The 9,168-nt window shown below is 56.5% G+C and overlaps 1 long non-coding RNA gene across 2 annotated transcripts; it reads left to right on the top strand.

Moving 5' to 3' along the window:
* The first annotated feature begins 949 nt into the window (after window positions 1–949).
* On the top strand, window positions 950–3,881 carry LOC108507051. Of its 2 annotated transcripts, XR_001877944.1 has the most exons (4): window positions 950–1,059; window positions 1,421–1,758; window positions 2,565–2,654; window positions 3,286–3,881. It is a non-coding gene; the product is annotated as an uncharacterized LOC108507051 (long non-coding RNA). The 2 variants fall into 2 exon arrangements; XR_001877945.1 differs by lacking the exon at window positions 1,421–1,758 and having other exon boundaries at window positions 958–1,059.
* Window positions 3,882–9,168: the final 5,287 nt, after the last annotated feature.

Raw genomic sequence — 9,168 nt, 5'->3', positions numbered from 1 at the left:
GTGGGGTCAGTGGTGGCTTCAGCTGCCCCTTGGAAAGGGGCACGGGGTGAGGGTCAGCCTGGGCTCTCCATCCCCAGAGGCATTTCTGTCCTCTCATGTGGCTCAGAGCAGACCAGTACCCAGAGCAGGCTGAGCCCTGCTCCTCTGGAGGCTTTCCAGGCAGGATCCAGCTGCTCCGGGAAGTGGAAAGAGCAGAGGCAGTCCTATGCCTGCACTGGTGGGGCCCTCCCTGAGGCCAGGGCTTTGAAGGCAGGATGCTGACAAACTTCCCTCACTGGCAGCACTGGAGGTTGGATGAGGCTTCCTCTATATCAATAATTTTGCCAGCCCTGGAAATGTCTAATCCTGGGGAAATTTGCACCATGCTCAGTTTGGCTCTGGAGTGTAGATTCCTGGGGATTCCAGGAGTGGTGTCCTATGAACACGGTGGGGAAGAAATGGGGATAAAAGACTTGGTATGACCTTTTCAGGCTGGCCAAACTCCACTCTGATGTGCCAAGCCCCTGTGCCATCTGCTGCCAGCACAGGACAGTGTTTGGGACAGACACAGCTGGTGTCCCCAGATGCCCTGGGGACATGCAGCTGCCTGGGCAGCAGCTCAGTGTGGAAAAGACAGGCATTGAGTGACTGGATTTGAGCAGGAAAAAAATGATGATGCCAAAACCCTCAGGCACAACCACTGGTGGGTCTGGGAGTCCTTCACCCGGGGTCCTGCGGTAGCTGCTGATCTGTGGGGAGGATGTGTGGGGTGGGCACCTCTCCCCTCTCCTGCCCCAGCATTGTGACACTGACCCATCAGCACATGCCACCAAACCTGCCACCACCGCTATGTTCCCAGGGCTGGCACTGCAGGGTCGCACCTGCAGGTGCAGCTCATCTCAGACTCATCCCTTTGCAGCTTGGAATGCTGCAAAACCTCATCCTGGTGCCTGTGTTGTCACAGAGCTGGGCTCAGCCCTGGGGCTTCTTGCATTTCACCTTGTCCCAGGGCACCAGCCAGCTGGGCTGGGCTGGCCACTACCCCAAGGATGGGTTTTGCTGAGGAAACACAGCATTCCTGTGCGTGGTTTCTCTCTCTCCACAGTGGATGGGGCGGGCTGGGGTGTCTGGCAGGCCTTTGCAGGGGATTTGGACACCGCCCCCTCCCCCTCCCCGAAGCTGCCCTGTATTCCCTGGCTCCCAAGTGTGATGGCCCTGGCAGGAGGGCCATTCCAAGGGCACAGCTGAGCCCCAGCCCCCAAGGCTGAGCCCCTTGGGGCACAGCTGCCCCAGTACCAGGCTCCTCATACAGCCCTTGGCCACCCCACTTTGTAGTTCACCTCTACAGAAACCCTGTCCAAGAAATCTAGGAACTCCAAAGCCTTGATTTTTTTTTTCATTTTTTTTCTTTTGCTTTTCTATTTTTGTTCCAATAACACAGAAATATTGGCTGGTTTGGTGGTGTAGGCACATTCTTCTGGCATTTTTGCCTGTCCCTGGCTGCGCATTATTGTCCGCCGGCTGCATTACGTAGGTGCTGTTGTTCCAAGAGAAACCAAAGCAAGAATTTGAACTTTCAAGTGCTTCCTGCCATTGTCTTTTGCTTTTGTTTGTGCTGGTGACTCCAAACCAGATGGATCGGGCTCCCCTCCGTCCGGGGGGCGATGGGAAGTCAACACAGCCGGGCGAGGTTTGACAGCTTTGTCTTCTATTGCCCTTCATCCGTCAAGCCCAGCCAGTGGCGCTGAATCGGCCCCGCATATGGATGTGGGGAAGGAGGTGGGATTTTATTTGAATTTCAGGGAGCTTAACACAGTAAGTAATGAATGAGAAAGAAAGACAGTGAGCAGGCGAGCAAGAGGGGACAGGCTGTAATCAAAATTCAGGACATTTTAAATAGATGCTTTGTTGGGCGTTTGTATGACTATGATAATGCTACAGCCCAGCCGATCCAAAGAGGAGTTACCTTTTTCAACAAAAAAAGATCACAATCAACTTCTGTTGGGTGCTGAGAAAGAGCTGGTGGCTTGGGCTGCCTGGCCGGGCTGGCCTCATTTCCAGACTTCATTTTTTTTTGCCCCTTCTTGAGGCTTTCTTGGCTCCGTCTCTCTGGGTGGATGGGTGGGAGAGGGTGGTCAGTGGCCCTGGAGGTCCTCAGCAGCTCATGAAGGACAGGATGAGTCATGGTTTCAACCTGTTTTGCTACTGACCCAAAGCTGCTGCAGTGTTTTGTGCTGGAACTTGGTCCTGTCCCCCAGATCCATCCCAGGCTGGGGCTGGAGCTGGCCAGCCTACTCCTGTAGCTTGGAGTCATTTTGGGCTCTTCCTGGGGTGTACATGAGCTTCACACCCTGCCATGAGGTGAGCATGGGGTTTTCAGTGCCAGCCCCCATGCCCTAAAACCACTCTCACTCTACAGACTCCCATGCTCAGAGGGCTGTGTCCCCCCAGGGATGATCCCAGACCTGGGATGTGTCAGCACAGGGACTGCAGGCAGCTCCCATTTCTTGGTACAGCAAATGTCCCCAGGAAGATGACACTGCTCCATTGTGTGTTAAGCAGAAATGTCTTTCTTCTCTTCCCAGAAATTCTTCAGCTGTTGCGTTGCACTGCCACACCAGAAGCACCCATCTCTGGGAGTGCCCAGGGAGAGGTGACCTCTGATCTCACTCCAGGTGGGGCACAGACCTGCAGGTGCCGTGGAATTTTTGGCTTCTTCATTTTAACAGGTTTTTCTTCCTGACCCTATGGAAACGGCCAAGCATGGCAACATCCTGGTTTGGCTTGTTTTGGGGAGGACAGTGGATGGGGCTTGGGTCTGGAGGGGTAGAAGGCTGAGTGGCTGGAGGGATCGAGGGACGTCTGGGAAGGGCAGGGGGGCATCACTAGGGACATGGAGAAGTGGAGGAATGGGGGGGTGAGGGCTGGCTGGGAGGGATGGAGAATAAAGGCATGACAGGAGGGATGGGTAGGGGATGGGTAGAAGAATGGAGAGAGGCAAAACTGAATGGCTGGAGGGATGGTGGACTGGAGGATGGTTGGGACAACTGTTTGAATTGGAAACTTCTCATTCAGCCTGAATTCAAGAGTGTTCTGTGGTAGGGGCCAGTCCCTGAGGGCAGGCCAAAGAGAACAGCACATCCAGCAGCACTGTCACACGATGGCAGATCTCGGCCCAGCTGAGCTGGTGGTGTCCTCCTGCCACTTTTTAGGAAGAGGCTCCCCAGAAGGGGAAAATTCCCCAGCCAGCTGCATGTTTATCCCGAGCAGGATGGTCATGGCTATGCTGATCCCTTCTCATGCCAGCCCTGCCATCCTGGAGGACCCGGACACGCAGCACGGAGCAGGAGCAGAGTGGACCCAGCAAGCAGAGCCCTGCACATGCCTGGCCAGAGGGGACACGGACAGAGGGACATGGGCTGGCCAACACCTGGTGGTTCTGCTGAGATGCATTCGTGGGGCAATTGAGGCTGAGCCTTCACATGAGACCCTCGACCCTGGGACTGATGGTTTGTGCTCTGAAACATGACTGCACAACAAGCAGATCCTGGCTCTGAATGAATTCTGCAGCCAAGGAGAGCCTCTGCCTGGAAGTGGCAACTCTACAGCCTCCTCTCACCCCAAGAGTGCACTGGAACTTCAGTTCTCATCTTCTCAGCTGAAAAATTCCTTCGTACCTGTGTCCAGTCCTCAGCAACGTTCTCAAACATGATGCAGTTGCACAGACAGACTCCAAATGTGCCCAACCACCTCTCAGTTTTCCTGCTCTGGACAAGACCTCTGCACACACACCCCAGTGTGCCTGGGGAGCTCTCACTGTGATGTCTCAGTGTGGTTATCACTCTGCCAGCTGGGGCAGGAGCTGGGTGGCAGCTCCCTGGACTCCTGATTTACCTCAATTACACCTAAAACACTCAGTCACCCAGTAGCTGGAGGGCTTTCCCAGGAGAAGGTGGAGGAGCTGGAGGCTCCCCTTCTCCTAGTGCCCCATCCCATGCCCAGCCTGCCCCATTGAGAGGAGTCAGGTCTTCCAGCAGCCCAAAACCTTTGGGTAACTGACAGGTGCTGTGACACTTACCAGGATCTCTCTCCAGATGCTTCTATTTGGAGGTCACAGACGGGGGACCCCAGCCTCAGCCTCAGGGTGCTGGGGCACCCCCAGTCCCTGCAACAAGAGGGGTGCAGGCTGGCCCAAGGCTGTGGGTACAGGAGGTGCTGGCTCAGCACCCCTCCTCCAGCCTGTGCCCATTAGATGTGGGGCACAGGGCAGCCCTGGCCTCACTGCACAGTGCCAGGATCAGGCCTTTGACCCCCAGCACAGCGCCTGGACAGGGAGCCTATCCCCACCGGGTCCCCACATTTCACCCTGCTCACATTCACAGCTACGGTGACAACTCTGAGCCACCCCGTCCCATTTTCCACTCACTGCTCCCCCTCATTCAAAGGCTCTGTCCTTGTAAGCTATTTTTTTCCCCCTCCTATTCATTTCCTGGACGCCTCAATCCTTTTCTCCTGCCTAGCCCCTCTCCCAAGCAGCTGCTATGCTAATAAGCATGAGGCAGAAAAGGGATCGAGCCTTTGGAGGGCTGGGGAGGAGAGAAAGACCCCAGAGCCCTCCAAATGCTAAATAAATCCAAGGCTGGAGCAGCATCCCCAAACAAAGAGGCCTGGCCTCCCCCCTCTCTTCCCCTCTTTCCAATTCCACCACCTTTTCACATTCAAATCCATTAAACAGCGAGCAGAAAGAGCCTGAGTATTCATAGCATTGCATTAAAGAGAAAGCCCCGGTCCCTCTCCATTGCGGCTGGGAGGAGGGAAGGGCTCTCCATCCCTGCCGGACTGGGAATCGCGCAGCTCTGGACCCTCGGCTCGGTGGAGGGAGGACAAAAGCCCCTGGCATTGCACAGAGAGAGTGGTTGCCTTTCCCCTGAGTTCCAGGTTTCTTCCCCACACGGGACCCCTGGGCTTCTCTACTGGGATGGAGCCCCTGGTTCCTGCAGGCAGCATGGGCAGCTGCTGGGGGCTGCATGGGAGTCTGGGGGTGCAGCAAGGTGGGGATCCCCTATGTTTCCTGCCCTTCAACCGTGCTGGGGAGTGCTATGGCAATGGCAGGGAAACGGGGACACCCACATCTGAAGATTTCCCCAGGGCAAAACCCAAAGGCAGATCTCTTGGTCTCAGTGAAGGGTGAGAAGGGACAGTGCTCCTGCAGGGCCAGACACAGCTGAGGGTCACTGCCATCGCTGCCTCACCACGGCTGGTGCCTGTTCAGCATGGCGGGTTGCCTTAGTCCCCTAACAGAGGTCCTTCATGCCAAACTTTTCTACCCGTTTTGCCTATTTTGCCCTAACGTCAGAGTAGCTTTTTGGTGCACAGACCTCAGATCTCGTTCCCTGAAACAAGGAGGCAGGGATGGAGGTGGACATGCAGTGGGTTCCATGTTGACTTCTGAGGCTGGTGGTGGGATGCCCAAAAGGATGGGACTCTTCTCTGGAGGAAAAACAGGGAGGCATTTTCTTCTTCTGCCTTCTGGGATGGAAATGGAGGCCACCTGCAGGAAGGATTCCATGTTCTTCTCTTGACCAAATTTCTGCTGGAATCACAGGACTCCTGGAGATGGGGCTTTTAGTACCAGATACTGAAAAATGTTTTAAAATCATGGCTTTTAGCATGTGAGGATTGAAGCTGTCTGACTATGACATGATTGAAGTTGGACCATGGAGACTGTGATGGTCACATATGGTGCTCAGGAGCAGCAGTTCCTGGGACCCTGCCTGCACAGCTTGGTCAGTGGGGTGGGATTCAGCTCTGATCCTGGGGTGTCCATCTAAGGTGTCCTCTGGGTTCCACTGTGGAAGCAGGGGAAGGATGGCTGCGCTTACACCTAAGCTCCTTTTGCTGCTTGAGTTGTCCTGGCGTGTCTTGCCTGGCCTCTGCTCCAGGGTCTGGAGGCCATTCCAGGTGTCCTGGATGCACTGGAGCATCTCAACTGGCACATGGTGCTGTCTTTTGGTGCCTGAATCCTCCTCTGGACCAGCAAAATGAAGAGTCTGGAAGGTGATCCAGGCTGCCTGATAGGCCACCTCCATGTGCTCAGCCATATCCCACCCTGAGCTCCTGTGTTCATGTTCATGTGATCACCAGGGCTCCATCCTGACCACTACAGGTGCTGCACAGCTTTGGGGTGCGTGAGGGACCAGGTCAGCAAGAGATCTAGATCAGAAAATGGGGAGAGGTCGGACAACTCTCAGAAAACCTAAAATGACATTAAGCACTACATGGGACATGGGATACAGGAGATCAGACCCCTGTCCCTGCAGTGCAGGACCCTGCAGCTGCATGTGCAGTGCCCTGAGTGTGTCCCTGCATGGGATCCATGGCTCCCTCACAGTGTAGGGTTCGTGGGGTGCCTTCACAACTGATGCTTCAGGGCTGTAGGATCAGCTGATCTACCCCATCCTCGCTCCCCACTGTAGACCACCTGCTTCTCAGACTGGTGAGAGTGTTGTTCATTCTGGGACCTTTCCCAGCTCCACCACAGAAATCAGCTCTCTAGAGTGAATGTCAGTAGGAACCCAGAGAGGTTTCTGAGAACAACCTCTCCCTGTCCTGTGAAGGAAACCAGTCTCAGCCTCAGATTTCCAATTCATGGATAAGGTCCCTACAGTGAGGAACTTGTGTGTGCAAACACTACAGACTGACCCAGTATGCCAGTAACAGCGAGTGGGTTATGCTGCTCCAGTTTCTGTGGAGGGATCTTGCCCTGGCAAGGGAGTGCCCTTGGGCAGACATTGGGCACCCATCCTGCACTGGCCTGACCAGGGCACTCACTTCTACCTGCCCCTCACCTGAGGTGAGATGTGGACAGTTGACCTGGCATGGAAAGACATGGAAAGAGCCAGATGCTGCCAATGCCAAGTCCTGCTCCTGTTACTCCCCAGGGGTCTCCCCATGGGTCAGTGATAGATGTCCGTTGCCCATCATTGCCCTTGGGGACTCCTCATTCCCAGCGTGACCAAGGGTGGAAGGGTCAGTGGGAGGAAGGAATGCGAGGCACCAAGCCCCGTCTGCACCCTGAACTGCGTGGTCCAATGAGGTGCTGAGAAGGGCAGAGAACACTGTGGATTTTTGAGGGGTCCCGTGAGATGACATGGTTAATGAGCAGTGGAGCACCACCATCCCTGCCACCAAGGCGGTGGCTGGAAGTGCCCCAGCCCTTCCCTGGGGCTCACAGGTCCAACCCTGCTGCAGGCTCCAACATCCTCTGAGCTCTGACACCTCCAACCTTGCAGGATGAGGCCCATAGCTCTGCTGGGCTGAGGGCTGGGAACACGAAAAGCCTCACATCGCTCCCAGACTGGTCCAAGGGATGCCCCAGCTGCCTCCTCATCCTCGTGGGGCTGGCTGGGGGCATTGCGTCCTGGACTGGACAGGCTGACCCAGGGGACCTGCAAGCACCGTAGCGCTGCTGTCCTCCATTGTGGTTGCATCCTGAGGGGCTGCAGTGTAGTGGGACCATCCTGGGCAGGTCTACCTGCAGCAGCAGGTGGGACAGAGGTCCGGGGCATCCCTTCGAGGGGTTGGCCGGGGAGAAAGGTCCCTGCTTAGCAATGCAGGAATGCAGGTCGGGCTGAATGCGGCGGAGGCGGGTCTGATCTGGTGCCCCACTAAGCCCCCATTCTTTCCCAGCCGGTGCATCTTGTATTCAGGCTGCCTGCTCCTAAGCAGAGCGTCTTTAATCCTTCCCTTGTCTCCTCCATTCCCTTTCAGGCCTTTGGCCAATGGGAAGGAGATGAGCAGCTCTCTGCAGGAAGGAAATTAAAAGCGAGGAGGAGGGTAGGGAGGAGGAGAGTGAGAGGAGGGGGACTTGGAAGGGGAGACAATCCTGGAGTGGAGATGCCAGTCATCGGGATCTCAATAGCCCCATTCACCCTGCCCAGCCACACAGAAAATCAGGGTCACCAGGATCCATGCCCTGCCTGGAGACAACTGTTGCTTTATTCTTTTTAATTGCTGGAAAACGCAGAAAAGTTCACTTGTGTGTGTGGCTGGCTCCGGTGGGGGCTGCGCCGGGGGGCGCGGGCGGCGGAGGGGCGGGAGGGACGGGGTAGAGCGCGACCCGCAGCGAGAAGGGACAAAAAAAGCAGCCGCACGTGAGGGTGGAGGCTGCGACCCGGTGCGGCAGAGGAGGCATCTGTACGGCTGGGCAGCCCGAGCAGCGGACGGCTCGGGGACGGGGCGAGCACTGCGATGGCAACACGGAGGCATCGGCCCCCGGCACGCATGGGAAGAGTTCCCGGTGTGTTGGTGTGGAGGGGGTAGCCGCAGAGCCGGCGGCCAGGCAGAGGAAGGAGCTGTGCAGACAGACACGTGTAGGTAGATGGACAGGTGTCCCCACATCTCTGGGCACCGAGGTGCCTGGGTGATGCTTCTGGCTGGAGACAGAGCGATCAGGCAGCTCAGAGCACACGCACCCGCATGGGGCACCAGTGTCACACTGACACCCAACCGAAGGGTGCAAACACACCTCCCAGATGGACATACAGCTGTGCCACCTCCCCTTTGAGACGCTACTCCAAGTGCCACCCCAGTCAGGTGGATGGTTCCACCTCTGCGCCCATGCAGCCATCCCCAGGAATGTCCAGGAGAACACCTGTGCAGCCTCAGGGCTCTGGTGAACAGCTACTCCAGCTGCCCTCCCACTCTACCATCCATCCCTCCTGCTGTCCCATACAGCCAGATGTGGCTGAGCACCAGTCTTGAGGCACAGGCCACCACGGGCCATTGCCACCCCTCAGCAGCCCAGCAGTGCTGCAGCAGCAGGTTGGCAGCTTCCCTCCGGCTCTGAGGGGTGGTGAGTGCCAGGGGACATGCTGAGAGAGGACACAAGTGCCTGGGCCACAGATGGAGCCAGTCTCATCCTGCCTCCATCAGGGACACCTGTGCATCCTCCCCCAGGCCTCCTGTGAGCTTGGGGTGATTTATGCCTGTTGCGGCCCCCAGATTTGGGTAGCACTTCCCTCCCCAGTCCAGCATTGTCTCTCTTTGCTCTGCCCTTCGCTGAACAGTAAACTGTTCTTTATGAAGAGCACCAGAGATGGGCTCCCAAACACTCTGTGATCCACGGAACACAAGGCAGCATCTTCTGAGGTTTCCCTGATAAACATGCAAACCCCTTGCAAGTCATAG

This window comes from Lepidothrix coronata, unplaced genomic scaffold, assembly GCF_001604755.1.
Source record: "Lepidothrix coronata isolate B3197 unplaced genomic scaffold, Lepidothrix_coronata-1.0 Scaffold237, whole genome shotgun sequence".
Classification (NCBI taxonomy): Eukaryota; Metazoa; Chordata; class Aves; order Passeriformes; family Pipridae; genus Lepidothrix; species Lepidothrix coronata.
Note: the sequence above shows the minus strand (reverse complement) of the source record. Positions and strands in the feature narration are given on the sequence as shown.